Source organism: Carlito syrichta, unplaced genomic scaffold (assembly GCF_000164805.1).
Source record: "Carlito syrichta isolate Samal-C Ts95f unplaced genomic scaffold, Tarsius_syrichta-2.0.1 Scaffold314867, whole genome shotgun sequence".
In the NCBI taxonomy this organism is placed as follows: Eukaryota; Metazoa; Chordata; class Mammalia; order Primates; family Tarsiidae; genus Carlito; species Carlito syrichta.
The window spans coordinates 237,706-260,601 of record NW_007258963.1 but is presented as its reverse complement, the minus strand read 5'-3'; the positions used below and the strand labels follow the sequence as shown (position 1 = coordinate 260,601).

General features: G+C 48.8%; 1 long non-coding RNA gene across 1 annotated transcript; it reads left to right on the top strand.

The window, feature by feature from the left end:
- The first annotated feature begins 755 nt into the window (after window positions 1–755).
- On the top strand, window positions 756–19,169 carry LOC103274716. Its single transcript, XR_505270.1, has 4 exons — window positions 756–840; window positions 3,817–3,949; window positions 8,322–8,455; window positions 19,031–19,169. It is a non-coding gene; the product is annotated as an uncharacterized LOC103274716 (long non-coding RNA).
- The last annotated feature ends 3,727 nt before the right edge of the window (window positions 19,170–22,896 follow it).

The following is a 22,896-nucleotide window of genomic DNA, read 5'->3' as shown; positions in this document are numbered from 1 at the left end:
ACTTGGAGCAAGTATCTTACCTTCTCTGACACTCAGTTTCCTCATTTGCAAAATGGAGATAATTACTTTCATCGCAGAGGAGATAAAGTGGGCTTGGCTTATAGAAGATGTTTCCTCCCCTTTCCCTTACAAGAAAACTCTTCTAAAACTCCTCATGGCTCCAATCTTATCAGCTTATTCAAGGTTGTTTCTGAACCCAGTTTACCTTTCCCCATATAGTGACTAATTTATTCCAGTTTGCTTGGGACTTCCTTGGTTTTCACACTGGAAGTGCTGTGTCCTGGGAAGCCCTTCAGTCCCAGAAAACTGGGATGGTTAGCCACCCTTTTCCCAGTCTCTGCACCTACAAATCTCCACCATGAAAGTTCAGATTATTCATATCCCAATATGGCCATCACTCCTGATCTCCCACCTTCACAACTGCTGTTCCCTCCGATGGGAATGCCCTTCCTTGTCTTCAGTTGTCAAAAGACAATGTAGCATTCAAGTCCACCTCCTCTGTGAGGTGTTCCCAGTCCCCACCCTGGAGTGAGACCTTCCTTTTCCTTCCCCCTAAGGCTCCCTATGAAGCTTCAAAGGGAAGGGCCTTAGGTCTAGGGCAAGGCAGGATCTCCCTGAATGAGAAAAATGTCCAAATCAGGAACTGACAGCTCCAGCTGCCTCCCTCTCCTCATCCAATAGTGAGCAACACAGGGACAGGGACAGGGACAGCTGGTCTTGCCCTCCATACACAGTAGGCGTTCAATAGATGCTGTCTCCCATTCCAACTTCTTCCAGCTGGGTTCGCTGATCCTGCTCATCTCATACTTTGCAGTTAGGCCTGCAAAAGGACTATCCCAGGTATGTGGGGGGGGGATGTCTCAGGTGAAGGCACAGCCAGGACAGATCTCACGATTGGTGAGGGGATTTGAGACTCCCAGGCGGACTCCTGCCCTGTCCTGAAATCATCCCCAAGGATAAGAGCCTTAGACTGAAGCCAACCTGCTTCCAACAACCGGCAGTCCATCCCTGCCTTAACTTACCCATTTGACTGGCTGAACAAATGCTACAAATGAATGCATAGGTTGTCTCCTGATGGCAACAAGTGACTTTCTAGAGGAGTGAGAGAATGAATGTATGGCAGTGGGTGGCTGGCCGAGGGGTTTGTGGGCAAGAAAGGGGCCCTCTAGCAGCCTGGACACAAGAGCAGGCTGCAGACAACTGGCAGGGAGTGGCAGCAGGAGAAGAGGTCCCCAGGGGAGTTCTTGGGGTCTTGCTCTGATGAGGAGGCTGCAGGCTCCCAGGAGAGAGCTCTTCCTCAGCCCCAGAGGACTGAGAGTGGCACGAGTTAAGAACTCTCTCCCATGGCCTGGCTCGGTGGCTCAACCTATAGTCCCAACACTATGGGATGCCACGGTGAGTGGATTGCCTGAGCCCATATGTTCGAGACCAGCCAGGGCAACTTGGCGAGACTTTGTCTCTACAATTAATCAATAATTAGCTGGGTGTGGTAGCGTGTGCCTGTAGTTCTGGCTACTTGGAAAGCTGAGGCGGAAGGATTGCCTGAGCCCAGCAGGTTGATGCTGGGGTGGCCCTGATTGTGCTACTGTACTCCAGCCTGAGTGACAGAGTGAGACTCCAACTCAAAAAAAAAAAAAAAAAAAAAGAACTCTCCCTCATGAAGCTAGTTTGGGGCAGGAGGTAGAAATTGGACCACTCTACTCAAATTGCAGTGTGTGGCTAGTCAGAGGCCAAGGATGGGTCCAGCACATTCTTAAACCAGCAAGTGGGCTTTAAGGGAGTTGACATGGTATGAAGAGAGGGTGGGAGAAACAGATGCATGAGAGGAGCTCCTGTCCCTGACCAGAAAGGGCAGCTGCAGCCACATACCAGCAGGACAGGGAGGGGTGGACCAGGCAGGTTGGGCCTCGTCCAGGGGCGCCCACCCTAGGGCAGGAAGACAATACAAGGCAGGGCGGGGGAGGGACCTCCCTGGCTGAGGTCATGAGACCCCTGCTTCCTTTGGGGAGACTCAGCTTTTACTGCACGCCGCAGTGTCTGGTGGGGCGAACAATGGAGGAGCTGGCAGCCACAGAGAATAGGGTGTGGTGAGTGGGGTAGAGACAGTCCTCTTTGGTGAAGCTGACCTGGGAAGGCCGCAGGGTGGGGCGAGGCATGGACTTCCTGAGCGTGCAAAATGCCACAGCCAGTAACTGCCACTGAGGGCGATGGACAAGGAGCTGGGGTAGGGATATGGGTGCTGTTGGCAGCAGCTACTACTTAGATATGATTCTATGTCAGTTACTGAACTATGCACTTTTTTTTTTTCTGGTAGAGATGAGGTCTTGCTATGTTGCCCAGGTTGGTGGTCTCAACCCCTGAGCTCAAGCAATCCTCTCACCTCAGCCTCCCAAAGTACTGAGATTACAGGTATGAGCCACCATGCCCAGGTGAACTATGAACTTGACTTGTGTCATTCGTTCAACAAACATTTAGGCAACAGGAAAAGAGCAATGAACAATGTGAACGTGACCCCTCTGTCTTCTTAGTTATGCCCCGCCCTACCCTGTCACATGGGGCAATCCTTATTCTTATCTTGCAAATCAAGGAATTGAAGCTCAGGCAGTGGCAGGGTGGGGGTGAAGGGGTCCCATGGACTCAGCTGTGTGGCAGAAAGATTTCCACCCTGATGCCAGACCATCCTGAGAGTGCCTCCACCTCCCACCCTGCAGGGCCTACCAACTCCATCCCAGCTCCCAAGGTTCCAGGGACCCTTCTCTGAAAGTCTGAGACTATCAAGACCCATAGGCAGCTGTTTCCTGGCAGTTTCTAGGAAGATATGAATTGCAGCAAGACCATGACACCTTGACCCCCCCCAACAAGTATGTCACCCTCCAGTATCTCACCTGGACACCCAGTCCAATTGCTTTTTGAGAATATTGTCATGTGTTCTCTTGGGTGCATGAGAGTTGGAAGAGCTGTGTTATATTTTTCCTGGAGCGTTGTTGAAGAAGAAAGACCCATTTTGCAGATATGGAAAGTCAAGTCAGGAAGACAAAGTAGTTAGCTCAGCCTCACACAAGTAGGCAGCGCTTGGGCCAGTGCCTGGGTAGCTGCTCCCAGGTCAGGGCTCTCTCCAAGACACAAGGCAACCAGCCAAGGGTGTTAGTGCTCTCCTCCCTAGCCCTTCTCCTGTTCCAGCCCCTCCAGGACTTTGGATGCCTGATCTGCTCAGGTCCTGTCCCCAGGGGTTCACTCTCACTTCTCTCCACAAAAGGTTAGTCCTCTCATCTTCCCAGGGTTACTCCCCTTGTTCTGGAGAGGTAAGGGAGAGGAAGGCCTTCTTCCCCCAAAGCGGGACTGTCCAGGGTTAATACGAAGGGTTGCAGGTTCTGGGGCTCTGGCTCTTTAGGGTTCTCAGTTCCCCCCAGGTGGGTGCAGGAAGCTGCTCCCCAGCTTGTACCTCACCAGAACACATCCCTGGGGGTGCCTGTTCCCCTCCTCAACAGCCCCAAGAAAGGGCCACATCAGTCCACTCTCCCTGCTCCCACCACTCAGAAATAAAAGGAAAAACCTTCCAATTGGCATCCATTCTAAAAACAGTTCTATTTTGTGCTCCTTTCCTGTTCAGAATAAATAGCAGCATAAAATTTGAACAGAAGGATGGGAGTGATTTCCCTGTGAGCCCCTTGCCTGGGAAGATAAGAAATAATTAATTGCTCAGATACCCTGAGGGGATTGTCCTGGAACCTTTTGGAGATGCCCTGACAGCACCCATGCCTATTGTTGGCGCCGTGTCACGGGAGTTGTGTCCTCCCTGTCCTCATTGTCTGGCAGAGTCTCACTGGGTAGAATGCAGTGGCTGTAGAGATGGGGACGCCCAGGATTTCCACAGCACAGCTGGCTGCCGACCTGTACCAGGCCCCAGTGACTGGCTTGCCCTTGGAAGCATAATGGTCTCCAGTTCCAGGTAGGAACATCTCGTCGTACTGGCAACAACTACCTTGTGGCATCCACACTCTACCCACAACCAGAAAGCATTCTAATAACACACATTCTATCAAGTCTCCTCTCTGCTAAAAGCCCTTAAGATCAAGTTCAGACTAAAGGGTCTGGCTGGAGAGGCACTTCATGACCTGGGCCCTATTTAGCTTCCAACCTCAATCCCTGCTCTCCACATTCCAGCTCCCAGGTGGCTGCAGAGGCCGCTGTATATGCCTCAGTGCCTTTGCACAGGCAGCTCCCCTGCTGGACTGTCTCTCAGTCCTTATCTCATATATTTGTCTTTTCCACCTGGAGCTGTTTCTGGGCCTGGGCTGCTCTAAATACCACTCCCAGCAGCTCCTGCGGTGCTCTGTCACTTTGCAGTCACAAGACCTCACAAACACGCTATTTCACACAATGACACAGCAGCTTCCCACAGTATCCTACTCATGACACCTGGAAGCTTCACTGGTCTATTGCAAAAGCAGACTTTCTGAGGCCCTTTAGTTTGGGATCCTCTGAGGGAAAGGACATGTTTGATGCCACTTTCGGTTCCTGGCACCTAGGGAAGATTTCAACACCAAGAACAGAGTAGGTACTCAGTAAATATTTGTTAACTGAAAAAGATAAAAGAACAAATGAACAATAGAGTAGGTGCTCAATAAATGTTTGTTGAGAAAAAAAGTATAAACAAAATTCTGTACAACTGAAACATTGGTCCATTACCTTCTCATGTTAGAGGTAAATTCGTAAGTTGGGTTCCATTTCTTTTTTTTTTTTTCTTTTTTCTTTTCTATTTTTTTTTTTTGAGTTGGAGTCTCACTCTGCCACCCAAGCTGGAGTGCAGTGGCACACTCACAGCCACTGCAGCCTCGACCTGCTGGGCTCAGATGACCCTTCTGTCTCAGCCTTCCAAGTAGCTGGAACTACAGGCACGCACCACACGCCTGGCTAATTTTTTGATTTATTGTAGAGATGAGGTCTCACCAAGTTGCCTGGGCTGGTCTTGAACCTGTGGGTGTAGGCAATCCTCTCATCTCAGTCTCGCAAAGTGCTGGGATTATAGGCGTGAACCACCACGCCTGGCTGGATTCCATTTCTTTCTTTTTTTTTTTTTCTGAGTTGGAGTCTCACTCTGTCACCCAGACTGGAGTGCAGTGGCCACTCCTGGTCACTGCAGCCTCGATCTGCTGGGCTCCGATGATCCTTCCACCTCAGCCTTCCAAGTAGCTGGAACTACAGACATGCGCTACTATGCTCGGCTAATTTTTTGATTTATTGTAGAGATGAGGTCTTGCCAAGTTGCCCAGGCGGTCTCGAACCCGCGGGCTCAGGCAATCCACTCACCTCAGCCTCCCAAAGGCGCGGGATTACAGGTTGAGCCACCGAGCCTGACTACTTTCTTTTTTTTTTAACTTTTAACTTTTTTATTTTAGAGATGTGGGATGCAATTCAGGGTTAGGTATACAAATGTTCATTATGCAGGTACTCTTGTTGATGAGGTGTGTCCCCCTTCCCCAGACAGATTCCCACTACTGCCAATCTTGCCTCCCGCCCCCCACCCACACCCCCACAATTTCCCACAGATTCTGTTTGTTAAGGAGCACTAAAATATCACTGGAATGTAAGGGGACAGAGAAAAGTATATTCAACAGGACTCTCTTTAAGAATAAAACAGCATGTGTTGCAAGGAATATTTCAGGGAGCTACTCAGAACAGATCAAATCACAGAAGATGGCTGTCTCCTTGGCTTCTAAGGAGGCTAAGTCCATTTTAAATGGGCTTTTGCTTTGCTGAGTAGAGTCTGTATGTTTAGGCTTGGAGTCAGGAAGGGATCACAGAGGAGACATTGGGCTCTCTCCACCTTCCCCTTGTACCACCCTCTGCCAGACCAAGAAACTTTGTGGTCAGCCCTGCCCCTAGCCAATTCCACAAGGTCATCAAGGTCCAACATTTAAGTCACCTCCTCCAGGAAGCCTTCTCTGACATATGGATGGACATGTCCAAGTCTCCCTCCCAGCAGTCTCCTCTGGCTCTTATGTCTGGCTGTGGGTGCCTCAGGTCTCATGCTACTGCAGGGCAAGGCTGTCTCCTGCACATCTGTGCCCGTAGAGGAACAGCACGGGGTCTGGCAGAGATACCCAAGGGGGTGGGATTAAACAAAGGAACAGTCAGTTTGGATGGATCACAGTATGAGCGGTGAGGGCTGGCAGGAAAGGGGACTGAATAGGTGCCTTGAGAGTGGGACGTCTTAGCACATATGCATGGACTCTCTATAAGTAAACTAGAGTATGCAGCATTTCTCAAACTTACTTGACTGTGGAACCCCTGGTTTGAGTGATGCCTTGTTCCATGGGAAACACTTTGGGAAATAGTGGAAAATACTATCAAATCTAGATTTATCTCAATAGTCTCCTCATTTTGTAGTGGAGAAAGCAAGATCCAGAGATGTACTAACAGAATCAGAGCAGAAACCAGGAGGCCTCCCATCACACCTTGACCTCAGATGCCTTACCCAGGATGACAATGAGTCCTAAGGATTCAGGCCAAAAACAAAAGGTTATAATGTGCCCTTGGAAAAGACTCAGTTTAATCTCCCAGCACATGGTGGGCCAGGATCACAATCTGTGTCCTAGACCAAGTTGGGTACCCATGTAGGGGGCTGTAGGAATTGGCATGTAGCCTTAGGAAGTTTGCTGGTTTTGTTTCTTAGGACAGTGGCAGCAAGCAAGATGACCTTCAAGCCATTGTCTTGGCTATTCTAGTAGACTAAGAAGGGCCTTGGTCTTCCCAAATGTGTCCTCCTCTCCAGGGAACTCTAGAGGCTGGACAGGAATAGACTGGTCTTTAATAATAGGTCAAATAGGAGGCCAAAGCAGGAGAATTGCTTAAGTCTAGGAGTTTGAAATCGGCCTGGGGAATTTAGTGAGACCTTGTCTCTACATAAGAAATCAAAAGGCCAGGTGTGGAGGCTCACGCCTATAATCCCAGCACTTTGGGAGGCTGAGATGGAAAGATTGCTTGAGTCCAGGAGTTCAAGAACAACCTGGACAATATAGCGAGAACGTGCCTCTACAAAAAATAAGCTAGGCATCGTAGCACGCCTGAGTCCCAGCTACTTGGGAAGCTGAAGCAGAAGAATCGCTTGAGCCCAGGAGGTCGAGGCTGTAGTGAGCTATGATCATGCCATTGACACTCCAGCCTGGGCAACAGAATGAGATCTTGACTCAAAAATAATAACGATAATAATAGGTCAGACATTTGTCTTCACCATGACACCTCAATTTCCTACTGGCCTTAGTGTTTCCTTCTGTACCCAAAACCTGGGAGAAAAGAGAGGCAAGAGTTTGCACCCATCCAGAAAAGTCTTTAGGGCCCATTCTAAAAAGCCTCACAAGAGCAGGATGGGAAGATCTCCCGTGGGTTGCGTGGGTGGCCCAGATGCTCCATAGGAGAGGGTGGCTGAGCCAATCGTGACATTGCTGCAGTAGAATCCTAGGTACTGAGAGGTGGGTGCAACAGGGAGAAGACAGCTCCCCACCAGGGAGCACAGCATAATGGCTAAGCATACAAGTTCCTGCTGACACTCATCAGCAGTGTGACCATGGGCAAATATTAAACCCTCTAGTGCCTCAGTTTCCCCATGGAGACCATGCAGATGACAATGATCGTACCTATACAAGTGGTTGTTAGGAGGATTAAATTTGTTAATTCCTCAGAACAGCAACTGGTTTGTGGCAGCCTTGTCCACAGGGCGGGTGTGGACCCCAGACCTGCCACTCAATAGCTGAGGGACCTTGAATGAGTTACTGGATCTCCCCATATCTCAGCCTCCTTTGCCAGAAAATGAGTTGCTAAGGAGCCTGTTGAGTAATCGTTAGGTCTAAATAAGTTAATTCTTATAAAGTGCTTGGACCTGTGCCCGGTATATGATAAGCACTCAGTATGATAACTATTATGATTTCATCAGTGACACAGAGAAATGGGGATATAAAATAATGTAAAGTGAAAAAAAGGCCAGGTTCAGTGGCTCACACCCTTAATCCCAGCACTTTGGGAGATCGAGGAGGGAGGATTACTTGAGTCCAGGAGTTCAAGTCCAGCCTGGGCAAGATAGTGAGATCTTGTTTCATGCTGTCGCATGCCTGTAGTCCTAGCTACTCAGGAGGCTGAGGCAGAAGGATCGCCTGAGCCCAGGAGGTTGAGGTTGTGGTGAGTCGTGATTGGACCGCTGCACTCCAGCCTGGATGACAGAGTGAGACACCCCCAACTAAAGAAAAACAAAAACAATAAACAAACAAACAAATAAATAAAGTGAAAAATATCAGAATACAAAATGACCCAGTTCTGTTTTCCAGGCCACATGAGCCCACGAATCCTCTGGGATTGAGCCAAGGCTTGGCAGGGGGCAGGGTTTGCAAAGCCACCTGCACAGGCATTGAGCCTCGGCCCTAGGGAAAGGCACACACCACGGGTGCCCTCCTTACTGAAGGTGAGTTCTCTGTCCATCTGCTGACCTACCCCCTCCCCTCTGCAAACATCTTCATCATGTTCCCCAGGGGTGCCAAGAGCTATAACTAAGACTCTTGGCTTTCTGCCTCAATGTCTCAGAGTCCCCAGGAAGGATCAGATGAGCCCCAGCCCTATTAATTCTAACCTTCTAGATATGGACTCTGATAAAGATCAGAGGTCAGGTTAGAGTGATGTGGTTAGTCTCCTGTGTGTTGTTTTTTTTTTTTCTGTGAAGTTCCAAAACACCACTTTAAGGTCTCTTATTTTCTCCATCCCCAGCTGGATGTGCAGTCTTGAAGGAATCTTGTGCTCCTTGAATTAAGATTTGACATTTAGCAGAGGTTTTTATGAGCACATTTATTATCATCCTTCAAAGCAACCACATGAAATGGGGCTGGGTCTTGTTCTCTTTTTGCAGACAGACGGGTTGAGTCACGCACAAGATGCTTATATGATTTAAATGTGTGGACACGCACACACACACACACACACACATCAGTCAAGCTATACTTATCCCAATAATAGAGAAAAAAAGATATTATTAGAATAAGAGCTAATTTTTTTAACTTACCATACGCCAGAGACTATTCCAGTTATTTTACAAACATATCTCATGTAGCTCTCAAAGCAATGATAGGAGGTAGCTATTATTATGTATTTTTAACAAATGAGAGAACCAAACCTCAAGAAGTTTAAGTGACTGGCCCAGCGTCACACAGCAAGCAGTACAGAGCTAGTTTATCTGATTCTGAGATCACACATTATCAGTTATGTCATCCTGACTTGTTATAAATGGAATCCATGTAGAAACTCTTATGTTTGGTCAGTAAGGTGGGTCACGCCTGTAATCCCAGCACTTTGGGAGATTGAGGAGGGATGATCGCTTGAGCCCAGAAGTTCAAGATCAGCCTGGGCAACATGGTAAGACCTCATCTCTACAAAAAAAAAATTTTTAAATAGCCGAGCGTGGTGGCATGCACTTGTAGTCCCAGCTACCTGGGAGGCTGAGGCAGAAGGACTGCCTGAGCCCAGGGGGTTGAGGCTGCAGTGAGCCATGACTGTGCCACTGTATTCCAGCCTGGGCAACAGAGTGAGATCCGACTCAAAAAATAAAGTAAAATAAAACCTCTAAGCTTTGTTTTAGCAAATAACACGACTGTCTAGGCTATGGGTTTAGGGAATGGTGGGGAGTTCAGTGACAAGGGTCATCCTCTCATAGTGTTCCATAATATTTCTCCCAGGGAAAAACTCTGGAGCCAGGCAGATCTGGATGCAGATTCCAGTCTGCCACTTCCTGTGTCCTCTCATTAGGGAGGAGCCTTTCCTGGCCCACATGCTCCACAGAGTATCTAGATAGCCACATGGTCCTTGAATTCAGATCTGCTGGGTGACAGAGTGCCTGGCTGTGCCCTGGGGAGACTTCCCTGCCTCTGGCTCCCACATATCCTCTGAGAGCCATCTCATCCCCGGTGATGATTATTAGCTTACTTGAGTCCCTTGGTTGTGTGGGTTAGGTGGTTGTGGACAGACAGAGCTCAGGAATTTGAACTGTGATGTAAGTTATCGAGCGGCATTACTGCAGGCAGCCACAACCAGGAGGCCAAATCACCTTCATTTAAACAAACCAGCATCCTGAGGGAACCATGCCCTGTGAACAGGTGCCTGGTGAATAACCCGCTGAGAGCCCTTCACTCTTGCTGAGTCCTCAGCCCTGGAGGGACCGCTCCTCCTGGCCACCCAGGAGAGTGGTGTCTAGGAACAGGCATCTCAGACCGCTCTGAGGTCACACAGTGAGGCTGGCAGGGCAGCAGGGAAACAGATTGCTCTATACATTCTAAGGCCCCGTGACCCCGTGTTATATATGGGGAGCATGTGTTTTGTCCTGTGGAAAGTCCCCAAGTGGTTGGACTAACAATTGACTCCAGCTGGACCCACACTGTTAGCTCTGGCCACATTTCCGAGACTTCCTTTCCCGTGATCCATCCCTTGCCCCTTTCAGATCACAAGGTGACCTCCTGGGCCTCCTGGGGATGTAATTGTCCTCCCTGAGCTGGGATCTGGGACAACTCCTTCCTCTGGACTCTGGCGGAGAAGTCAGCCTGCCAGCCGTTGTCAACCCCTGAACCCTCCCGCCTCTGCTGGCTTTCCTGTCCCAGCTGTGAGCCTCCCTAGGGGTTCATTCAAAGTGAAGACAATTGCCTCAGATTTAAAAAACCATTGGTCTCCTCCCCAAGTGGCTAAAATTAGCAGAAACTGAATAGGGCGTTGCTGACCTCAATCCTCCTGCTGGTCTTTCTCCTGTTCTGGTCCATTTGAACATTCCTCTGGGAGCCTGTGACAGCCCCAGCCTCCCACAGGGGACTCAACACAGAGCTGAAGAAAGGAGCCCCAGCCTCACGGAGGCAGTGAGGCTGCAGTGTCTTCAGCCAAATTCCAGGATAAGGCAGGCGGCTGCGGTCTCCTGGCCCCAGGGTTCTCTGAGCCAGCCCACAAGTTAGGCTCCTTCCAGAGAGCTGCACCGCCAGCTTTTTCTGGCTTCACAATGTGTACACATAGAGCTCAGGAGCCCAGGCAAAGTGGAGATGAAAGCCTTCACTGCCACTGCCTTGGCCACAACTGCCGTGAGCCTTCTCTGGGAGACACAGAGCAGGTCTCTATGCCTCCCTCCTCAACCCCACAGCAGGTCCCACCATCTCGACAGCTTTCTCCTCCCCCTTCAAGTTTCTTAATTATTTTCACCCTTGGTGTTGGATATATCCCAGCTCCTGTATTATTCCATTGCATCCAGAATGCTCTGAGGAACGGTTTTTCTTTTCTTTTCTTTTCTTTTCTTTTTTTTTTTTTTTGAGTCAAGGTCTCATTCTGTCACCCAGGCTAACCACAGTCTTGACATCCTGGGCTCAAGCGATCCTTCTGCCTCAGTCTCCTGAGTAGCTGGGACTACAGGCGAACAACCCGCTAATTTTTTTATTTCTTGGAGAGACAAGGTCTCAATATGTTGCCTAGGCTGGTTTGAATTTGTGGCCTTGAGCGATCCTCCCACCTCGGTCTTCCAAAGTGCTGGGATTGCAAGCATGAGCCACTGTGCCCAGGCGAATAGTTCCTTTTTTTAACCCCGACTTCCCAGAGAGATGTACTCAGGAGTTGGTGTCCACCAGGCAGTATTTGATGAGTGTGTTGACCCAGAGTCTGGAAGTCTTACAGAGCACAAAGCCCCTCACCCATATCATCCTACCAAGGGCAGGAGTTATGCCCAGTTTGAAGAAGGCCAGTGTAGGGGAAGTGGCTGACTCCACATGCACTGACCCAGGACCAACTCCTGGCCCCTGACCGCCAGTTAAAGGTTTTTTGCACCAGCCCTCCTAGCCCAGTTGGCCCAGCTCACCAGCAGTTAGACCTGGGATGGAGCAGGGTTGGGGTTACACAGACAGCAAAAGCAGTAGACCCCCACGTGGGACTGTTCCTCCAGGTCCTGTTCCCCAGGATCCAGCCTGAAGAGCTCTCCCTGCTTTGGCCCTGCCTTTCCCTTCTGTCTCCCCAAATGGCTACTGCTGAGATCTGTTCTCTCTCCTCTGAACAGTAGAAATAGTATAGTTTTAGTGTCAGGCAGGCCTAGGTTGGAACCTTGTCTTCCAGGAACAGTCATGATGTATACCTGTTGTCCTGGTATAATAATACATCAAAGTTCCTTGTCACTTTCAAAGGTGTCCCAGTTAGGGCAGTACACTATGTGTCCTCCTTATGAAGGCAGAAGACAAAGGGAGACTTTAAGGGTGTATCTAGTTCTGTGATTATAGAGGGGAACAGAGAACAAGGTTCTTCTTTGATGACACTGCTGGGGGGAGCTGGCTGCCTCTGCAGGGAGAGTCTACAGCCAGAGAAGGAAACCCTAGGTGGTTTACAAAATAAGCACCAGGAAAGGAAAACTGTCTATAGTTCCCTGAGCCAGACCAGCATCTGGAGGACAAAGCCACTGGGGATAGCAATGCCCCATCACACACTCTAGGGGTGCCAAGCACATCATGGTCTACGTGAATAGTGCCCCCTGCAAATGTTCAGTTCCTAGCTTGCCCAGCTATCCAAGGCAGCCTGCCTAACATGCCCACTACATGGTTAGTGAGCTGCAGCTAGACCACGTCAGAGAGCAAGAATACGGGCCAGGAGGGAAGTGGGCAGGCCATCCCTTCCTCTTTCCCAGAGCAGAGTGGGATCAAGACAGGTGGGGTACAGGGTGCGGTGGGAGTAGAGGAGGGCATTGGGGAGGGTGTCTGCTCCACTCATCTGTCCAGGTTTCACAGAACAGAATGGGGGTGCTGATGTGCACAGAGCCAGGCCTCTTTAGAGCTGGGTCAGCATGCAGGAGCCCCAGTGTCCAGGAACCCAGCAACAGTCTGGGACCATATCATGAAGAGTCTTGAATTCCAGGCTGAGGAGCTGGGACTTGATCTGGAGGCTGTGAGGATCCCTGCCCCAACCCCAGATGGCTGTCCCATGTTCTTTCCTTTGTGAGTGAGATGGCAAGCCAGAAGTGGCCCCGAGGCTTGCACACAAGTCATGGTAAAGGAGAGAGCTTTGAACTTTGGCCCCAGCTGAGGTAGACCCTCTCCCACCTCCAGGCTGTAGGAACTTCTCTGTCCTTGCAGAGTGGCTTTCTAAGGGAGGTGGCTTGAGGCTATTTTTTTTTTTTTTTTTTTTTTAATTTTTGAGTTGGAGTCTCACTCTGTCGCCCAGACTGGAGTGCAGTGGCCGCTCCCGGCCTCCGCAGCCTCGACCTGCTGGGCTCCGGCAATCCTTCCACCTCAGCCTTCCGAGTAGCCGGAATTACAGGTGTGCACTACCACGCCCGGCTGATTTTTTGATTTATTGTAGAGATGAGGTCTCGCTGCCCAGGTGGGTCTCGAACCCATAGGCTCAGGCAATCCACTCACCTCAGCCTCCCAAAGTGCGGGATTACAGGCTGAGCCACCGAGTCCAGCTGAGGCTATTTAGATGTGCTAATCAGGGCTCGAGTCTTAGTCCATGGCCGCAGGACTCCAATCTTGCCTTCATCCTTACATGACCATCTCTACTCTGCATCTTCTGTTCTTCTGTCTCTAATAAGGACACTTGTTTTCAGATTTAGTACCCACCTGGATAATCCTGATAATCTCATTTCAAGATCCATAATTTAATTATATCAGCAAAGACTGGGGTTTGGTTTTTTGTGGTTTTTTTTTTGTCTCTCATTTTCTTTGCTTTTTTTTTTTTTTTAATTTGAGGTCTTACTATGTCACCCAGGCTGAAGTGCAGTGGCACAATCTCAGCTTACTGCAGCCTCAACCTCCTGGGCTCAGGTGATGCTTCCATCTCAGCCTCCTGAGTAGCTGGGACTACAGGTGTGCACCATCATGCTCAGTTAATTTTTTCTTTTGTAAAGATGAGTTTTCACCATATTGCCCAGACTGGTCTCGAATTCCTAGGCTCAAATAATCCTCTCACCTTGGCCTCCCAAAGTTCTGGGATTACAGGAGTGAACTACTGCACCCAGTCCTGTTTTTCTACATAAAGTCATACACACAGGTTCTGGGGCTTAGGACAGGAACATATCTTTTTGGAGGCCATCAATTAACCCACCATACACACAGTCTTTGGAATCAAAGAGAGCCAGGCTGAAATTCAGTCTTAACTACTTACTAGTTTGTCTTGGGCAAGTTTAGTGATCTCCCTGAACTTCCTTAATCCTTAAAATAGAAATATTCCTATAATCCTAGCACTTTGGGAGGCTGAGGTGAGAGGATTGCCTGGGCTCATGGGTTCAAGACCAGCCCGGGCAATTTGGCAAGACCTCATCTCTACTATAAATAAAAAAAAATTATTGTGGTGACTCATGCCTGTGGTTCCAGCTACTTGGAAGGCTGAGGCGGAAGGATCGCCTGAACCCAGCAGTCTGAGGCTGCAGTGGCCGTGAGCATGCCACTGTACTCCAGCCTGGGCAACAGAGTGAGACTCTGATTCAAAAAATATATATATTGATATTGATAGGGCTGCTATGAGAATTAAATAAGATAATGGCTGCTTGGCGTATAGACACATTCAGTTGGAATGGTCTTGATGACAATGATGATGATGAAAATGATATTAAAGAACTGACTCAGAGGAGTGAAGGGACTTGCCCAAGTTCCCAATGCTATTTAAGTGGTAGAGCCAGAACCAGAATGCAGGTCTATCTCACACCACGGCTCTCCTCTTCCCACCCTGTTGCCTTGCTGTCCCTAAAGTAGTTTCTACATTGGCTCGTTCCTCAACAGCATTTCATGTTGGTCTCATCTGTGCCAGAGACTATGGGTCCTTAGCAGGAGGGTGAACAGCATCCTCAAGTGAAGTGAATAGTTGACTCTTGAACCCAGAAGGTGATGCTAGGATCAGAACTTGATCTTGAGTTTTTCCACAGGTGACGGGAAATCAGATTGTGGCCTCACCTTGCATAAGAAGCAGCTGGTCCCAGCATCCCTGTCAGGGTGTGACTGGCCAGTCACTATGCAGCCGGCATGGGGTGGGCTCTCTCCAAGTGCTGTCTCATCAATCCTCACCTCATCCCTGAGGGAGAGGAATCATATCCCATTTGGGGTTTAACTTCGGGGAAAAAGGCTTTCTGCGTTTGGGGCAGCAGCCTCATCTTGCAGGATAGGATGCCAGTGGTCCAGAATGAAAGAACTAGTGCCAGCAAAATAAGGGCAAGATCAATTCCTTCATCTCAGAATTCTTTGAAACCTGATCCACCCTCCCCTCAGAAAAGACCCGATTAACTTTGATCTTGAAAGCCGCTGCCACTTTGATTTCCTGTGCTATCTCCCCGGCTTTAAAAGGAGGGCATTCTTGTTAGTGCAGCTGTTACTTATGGTGATGGTGGGCTTGTTCTGGACCCTGAGGGAGAAAAGACACAGACCTGAGCTTGTGTCTTGGATGAGATAATGACCTAATAGGATCCAGGCCCTGGCAGAGCCTGGTGCTGCTGAGCCCGGAGGAGGGATCCAGGCCTGGCGCCCTCCCACCCGGGACTGTTCCTGAGGTGATGAGACAGGGACAGGCCTTGACTGGGTCTCCAGGGTACTGGGACTACTGTCTTGGTCCTCGGGAAGCTCATCAAGGAACAAATTGGCTGGATGTGGTAGCTCATACCTGTAATCCCAGGTACTTTGGGAGGCCAAGACAGAAAGATTGCTTAAACCCTGGAATTCAAGACCAACCTAGGCAACATAGCAAGACCTAGCCTCTACCAAAAAAAAAAAAATTAGCCAGACATGGTAGTGCATGCCTGTAGTCCCAGCTACTCAGGAAGCTGAGGTGGAAGGATTACCTGAGCCCAGGAGGTCAAGAATGCAGTGAGCCCTGATCATGCCACCGCACTCCAGCCTGGGCAACAGAGTGAGACCCCCAACTAAAAAAAAAAAAAAAAAAGGACAAATTATCACCTAAAAAGGGGACAAGGAATGGAAAAATAGGAATGTCTTCCTTCTAGTGACGTACTAGTGAATGGTTCTGGGAGCAGGAAAAAGGGAAGAAAACAAAGGAGAGTGATATTAGACATCATACAGGAAGAGGGATTGTTACAGGCTGAAAAGAGTTCATTTTGGCTGTATTGGAACAGTCATTTAGAAAAACTTGCATTAAGAAACTTTCCCTTGCAATTGAGTCAGGCTGAATATAGAGGTCACTTGAATTTAAAAGTGCACATTCTTTCTTTCCACCATCCCCCACTGCCCTCCACTCACTGGCTTCCTCTCCTAACTCAGCCTTGCCTGACTGGTAAACAGCAAGTAAGCCAGACCACCTAATAATTAGGAGAGAGGTCCAAGACTGGCAGGAGTGTGTCTGAAAGTCTGGTGTGGGCATTGCCCAACTCCCCTCCACCTGTGAATACGAGGACATCAGCCTGTTATAGGCCAGGGCTCTGGGAATACGAGATTGTTACAATTATGTTTTAAAACAATCTAATGCTGTCATGTTAAATGTTGTGACTTTCCCTTCTTTCCAAATGTTGCAATTGTCTACCCCATCCTCTAAAAGAAATTGTAAAAGAACATATTGTAAATTCTAAAATGTCAGCATGACCAGGAGACTTTGTGTCTTGTCAGTGGTCACATATCAAAAATTTTTCATGTAAACCTTGAGTCATGTTAAAACTGCATGTAGGCTTCAAACTTGGGGTGGGTAAAGAACTATGAATTTTGAGTAAATACTGGAATAAATTTGTTTTGCTTTGGTTAGCTTTTTGGTAATGATGCCAACTCGTCTCCCTATAACCTGGCTATAAAAAGTAAACATTCCCTTTCTTCCCAGTTTCTGCCTCTTGACTTTGATTAACCATGAGGCATAGCAGCTGATTTGTTAGATCAGACCATAAAAGGATGAGGAGGGAAGTTGTTGTGGTCAACGCAATCACAAGTGCAAAGCCCTCTGACCACAGGAGGTGCAGAGCTGTGTCCTCTCATTCAAGGAGGGCTCAGAGACAGAAGGTTCAGACTGAAGGAGCAGGAGCCTGTTCCATCTGGCCAGTCAGCAAACTTTCGCAAGATGCCTGTGGCTAGCACTGTGCTACCTCAGGAGACAAGAACTGGCACCAGCCCCAGCCTCTGGGTCAAGAGATGTTGGCAGTAATGTGGGCTAAGGAATAATGTGGGTGCATAGCTCTGGAAATGGAAGACTTTCTTTTGCAGCTCTAGAAGCCCCTCCAACAAAGGTTCCCAGGGTCTCAGAACACTCAAAGATGAGGCTGGGGGAAGGTGAGGGGCACTGACTCGGCACCACCCCTGCCCTGTTGACTTTCCCCCACAATGTCCAATGGTTCTTTCCATTCTCTTCACTTTCTATCCCCTCCAAGCCACTCTCAGTTCAACTCAATGACCAACCCAACTCAAGAATGAGAACAGTTCCTTCTCCCTGGGCCTGTCCATATCCAAGACCATTCTTGGGCCCCTCTTTGCCAAAGCAGTATACTTACTGCAGAAATCAACAAAAGAAATTCAGGCAGGACCTCTTATCTGTGGAATCTGCTTAGATGGCCGATCACCCCAGTCTCTGCCAAAGGCACAGGTAGGGTAGGTGTTCTCACCCCAAGGAGGATTGGTAAGAGTTCTGTGTTAGTCCATTTCTGCTGCTATAACAAAATACCTTAGACCGGTATAACTTATAAAGAATAGAAATATATTTCTTACAGCTTTGAAGGTTGGGAAGTCCTAAATCAAAGCACCAGCATTGATGTCTGGGAGGGCTGCTTTCTATTTCCAAGATGGTGCCTTGTTGCTGTGCCCTCACATGGTGGAAGGTGGAATGACAAGAGAGCACCGTCTTCAACCTCGAGTCTTTTAAAAGGGTGCTAATCCCATTCGTGAGGGCAGAGACCTCATGACTTAATCACCTCCCAAGGTCACACTCCTTTATACTGTTGCATCAGAGATTCAGATTCAACATGCATTTTGTTGGAAGGGACACCATCATTCAAGCCATAGCAGCATATTCGCCACTGGATATTCACAGTACAGCTTATGAAATGAGAAATATTTTGAGTCCTAGGAAAAAGGGGACTATTATAGATGTACTCCAAGATGGAAAACATAAGGCTCCTTGTAAAATGTTGATCTCAGGAGCTCATTTTCCTCTTAAATCCTTGTAAGAGCCCCCATTCACGCCAAGATAAAGCCTGGTCTTCACAGTGTCGCTTACAAACCCTGGCACAATCTTCCCTTTACCACGTCAGCTAGCCCCTGCCACTCTACATGCTCCCTGTAACCCCATAGGCTTGAATCAAATGCTGGATCCTGAGTAGACCATGCTTGTTGGTTCCAGTGCTCCCTTGCACAAGCTATTTCCTTGTCCAGCACACTCACCTCCTTGTCTGCCTAGAAAACGTCTTCTCATTTGCAAACACTCAACTCAAACTTTAGTTCTTCAACAGAAGATGCAGGACAGAGTGGAGTGCCCCTTTGAAGCTATATATCTCTCATTCTATAAAATTAGTAGAGGTAATTAGAGAAATAAATGGACCTAAATGTGTTTAATCTTTCAAGTCCAAGGTAAGTGCTTCAAATGTACACATATTTTAAGTACATGTCAAAGCATACAGACCTTGATGTAGTGGCATGCAGTGCACAGATGTTTGAGTCTCTTCATTCAAAAAAACCAAAATAACAAAAAGCAAAGATCCCTGGGACATTTGAAAAACTCCCACATAAGCTCTTATCTAGGCTGTCCACTGATCACCCCCCATGTGGGGGTATGGAGGAGAGACCCAAATGTCTCTCCAGGGTATTGGGACCATTCTAGAATCCACTGACCATGGTGTGCTAAGAAGGTGAGTGACTTCCAGAGTTCTCTGCTGGATATTTGGCCTTATTGGGTGAGGAGAGGTCCTAAAATCTGGTGGGAATGGGGGTAAAAATGGAAAAGGCCCTTCCTGAAGAAGGCTAAGGGTCTCTCAAGCTTCCTTCCTTCCAGACAGTACCCTCCACCCTCCTGCCCTGCCCTGCTGTTCCTGCCAGGCCCCAAATGAGAGACACTTGTTGGCTTCCTTCTCTAGTTCTGTACAGAGCCAAGAAGGATGGATCAGGCCTGCAGCTGAAGAGGAAACAAAGGCTGTTTTCATGAAAGATGTTATTGATTCCATTTTTTAAAAAGGACGAAACCTCACTTATAAAAATGAGTCATTGTGGGAAGCATTTGAAATGTGTCATTTTTCTTTTCATCTCTTCTTTTCCTTCTGGAATTTCAAAGTTGAGTCTGGCAATGGGAGTAGGTAAAGATTTAACAAGGTTTGTAGAACGTTCCTTCCTTCCCTCCCCCCTTATTTATTCACTCCCAAAAAGCAAGTGGTGCAAAGTCAAGTGCATGGAATCTGAGTGATGGAAGACCCAGATAGAGGTCCGAGGTCAACATGACTAGGAGACTTCAGTCCTCCTGTGGGCACCCGTAGTATCTCTGGGGGTGCTCAGCCCTTCCTGGGGTCTCCAGCAAGCACCCTGATTTTGGCCCAGTCAGGGTGCAGGCAGTGAGCAGGAGTACAGGACTGTCAGGTCAGGGAGGCTGCCATGGTATTCACTCACACCAGGATGTACATCTAAGAAGCCAGTGCAGCTACACAGACCATTCCAACCAGCTGGGGGTGCGGGGGAGAACAGAGTAGCCTCCCCGCCCAAGCTGTGTTTGTGGGGCTGTTTGATGTTTCCTTAAATAAGTATCAGATTGAACATTTTGAAAGATCCTACCTTATGTAAGTGTTATCCTCTAAAATAGAAACCCTACTTCATATTGTTTTCAGCTTTCTATGAAATGAGCCCCAGATCCCTCTAAGAACCCTTTATCCGGGAAAATGGGGGGAAGGCTGGGAAGGCAGAAGCCCAGAGAGATGGAGGTTATTTTTCTATTTTAGAATCACAGACTCTTCAGGCTGGAAGGACCCCCAAAGTCATTTCTGACAATCCTCTGCTTCCAGGAAGGACCACTCTTGACAACCGAGCAGGAGAAAGGCCTGTCTCTCCTCTAATGAGTTCAGAGTTAGGCTCCCATGCTCTGAGGCTGCACTGACCACTGACCTCTTTGTACACAAATGACTAGCAGGACTCTCCAGCTGCTATGGGTTGAGAGTGGGCAGAGTCTCTGCTCTCCCCATTTTTTTGCCAGCACTGTGTTCAAGTCCTCTACCTCCCTGCTGCCATCTCCTCATTCCGCTGCAGGTACATGATGGTAATTTCCCCTGCCTGCACCAACCTGCAAAGCCACGATGCCAGGCAGATGGTAGGTACTTAATCAATACTTTCTAGGCTGAATCAGCCCATGCACCAACTGGCCTGCCCAGTTGCAGAGCCTCTCCTTGGCACTTCCCAGCATGCCCACCTCCTTTGAAACCCCTGTGCCTGGTTAGCACTTCTTGCTGCTTCTAAACCTTGCCCTTCGTCAAGCTTCCAGGAACTTTGCCACCAGCAGGGCGTAGAAGAAGCTGCAGAAACCCATAAAACCCAGTCAGTTTCAAAAAGGAGAGGCCTCCGTCTGGTGCTGACTATCCTGATCACCCATCACAAGCTTAACTGTAGAGAAAACCAAAACCAGCCCTATGGGACTCAGTCCTCAGGAAATTTCTGTGGGGGGCGGTGAGGCGGGGATCAGACAGCTCCACAAAGAACTAGAAAATGGGCATCAGGGAGAAGAGCCATAACAACAGCACACAACTCTCAGGAAACACAAAAAGAGGTGTCATGGAGGAAGTGGAAGGGACAGAATTCAAAAGAAAGGCAGGTTGGGTTCAGGCTCAGTGGAGATGCCAGGCTGCATCCTGTACTATGGCCACCATAGCAAATTACCACAAACAGGGTGCCTTAAAACAATAGAAAGATATTGTCTCATTGTTCCAGAGGTCAGAAGTCCAAGATCAAGGCATCTTCAAGGCTGGTTCCTTCTGGAGGTTCTGAGGGAGGATCTGTTCCCTGCCTCTGTCCTAGCCTCTCGTGGTGGCTGGTGCTCCTTGGCATTCTGTGGCTTGCAGCTGCATCACTCTAAGAGGCCTCTGTTTTCACATGGCATTCTTCTCATGTGTCTCTGTGCCTTTACGCCTTCACGTTGCCTTCGTATAGGATATTAGTCACTGAATTTAGGGCCCACCTTAATCCAGTGTGACCTCATTTTAACTCGATTTATCCACAAAAACCTTATTTCCAAATAAAGTCACTTTCACAGGTATCAAGGGTTAAGACCTTGACATATCTTTTCAGAGGACACCATTGAAGCCACAGTACAGTTATAGCAGGTCAAAGAGACAGCATGGGCAAAAGGTCCTAAGACTGGAAGTTTCCAGATGTGGAGGACATGAGAAGTCTGGTGTGGCTTGGGCATAAGGAGCTGGAAGACAAAAATGAGAATGGATGGATGAATAGGGGGAAGTTGTAGAGTACCTTGAATGTTCAGCTGAAGGGTTTAAACTTTTTTCAGCAGGTAATAGGGAGCCATGAAAGGCTTTTGAGTGAGATATGTGTGGAAGAAAGATCACTTCAAGACAGTGTGGAGGATAGAGTGGAGGGGGCTGTGTGAGGCTGGGAGACCAGGTAGGAAGCTATTGAGATCATGCAGGCCACAGGGGCAAGGGCTGTGGGTGTGGGAAGAAAGGCTGAGTACAGGAGAAATCGAAAAAGACAATTTTGTTTGGGAAAAAGGGGAGGAAATTTTGTGAGGGAGGAAAGACACACATTAGGATTGGATGAGTCTCAGACTGACTGAACAGTGTGGTATCTGCATTTCCAATGTTTCTTCTCTGTTTTGTTCAGCTCTGAGGCTTATACTTTTGAGCACGGCCAGGCATATAATGCAGCTCAGGTGATCCCTGAGGCGGGATGGCTCACAGCTTGTCCCCGGGTTCCTATGGTAGAAGGAGAGCCCTGAAGGGATGTGACTCCAAATGCCAATGTCTCCACTGGCCTTGTGGCTCCAGACAACACTAGCTCTAATCACAGCATAGTAAGGGGTGTGTGATCAAAGGTCATAGGGCCCAGGAGCAACACTTCAGGGTTAACAGTCTCTGGGTCGAATAGCCAAGGGCTAATGATCTAGGAAAATTGGTCAGCTTTGGTAACTCCGTGGGCACCTGGGCCCCAGCCACTCTCGGGGTTGAGGATAGCAGACCAGTTCTGGATAGGCAGTTTGCCCTTGGGGAGTGAGCAACACTGACCATAACTGTGCCTCTACTGTGCCTGGGATGGCATCATCTGAGCCCTCACACATGTGCTCCAGAGGCTGGGGCTGGAAACCGGGGCCTCCCATCCACTCTCAGTCACACTGCCCTCCCTTTCCAAGTGCCAGCCCCACCCCTCCCCCACACAATAGGACTGTCTTCATGGTTACACCCTCATGCTGGCCTTTCTCTGTAGGTAATGAGGCAATTTGCCACTGACTAAACCTAAATTCCTGCACAGGAAGCTGGGCCCATTGATTCATTATTCCCCAAAAGGCAAGACAGACTGTCGATATGATGCCTGGGGGGAAAGTGAGAGGCGGAGACAGCCCTGGAGAGAGTGATCCACAGGCACAGGTGGGAAGGGGCCATGCCTGGCTTAGAATGTGCCCACAAAGACCCTCCCCTGTGACCTGCAACACAGCCCACTAGCTCATTCACTAAGTAACAAGCACCTACTATGTGCCCGGCACAGTTCCGGGGACCATGGACACAGCAGTGACCAAGACGTAAAAGGGTCCCTGTGGAGCTGTCATTCTAGTGGGAGTTGTCAAAGCCAAGTCTACATATGAGTAAACACCATTTGACAGATTAGGCAATATTAAATGACGTAAAGAAAGTAAAACAAGCCGGGCTCGGTGGCTCAGCCTGTAATCCCGCGCCTTTGGGAGGCTGAGGTGAATGGATTGCCTGAGCCCGCGGGTTCGAGACCCGCCTGGGCAGGCGAG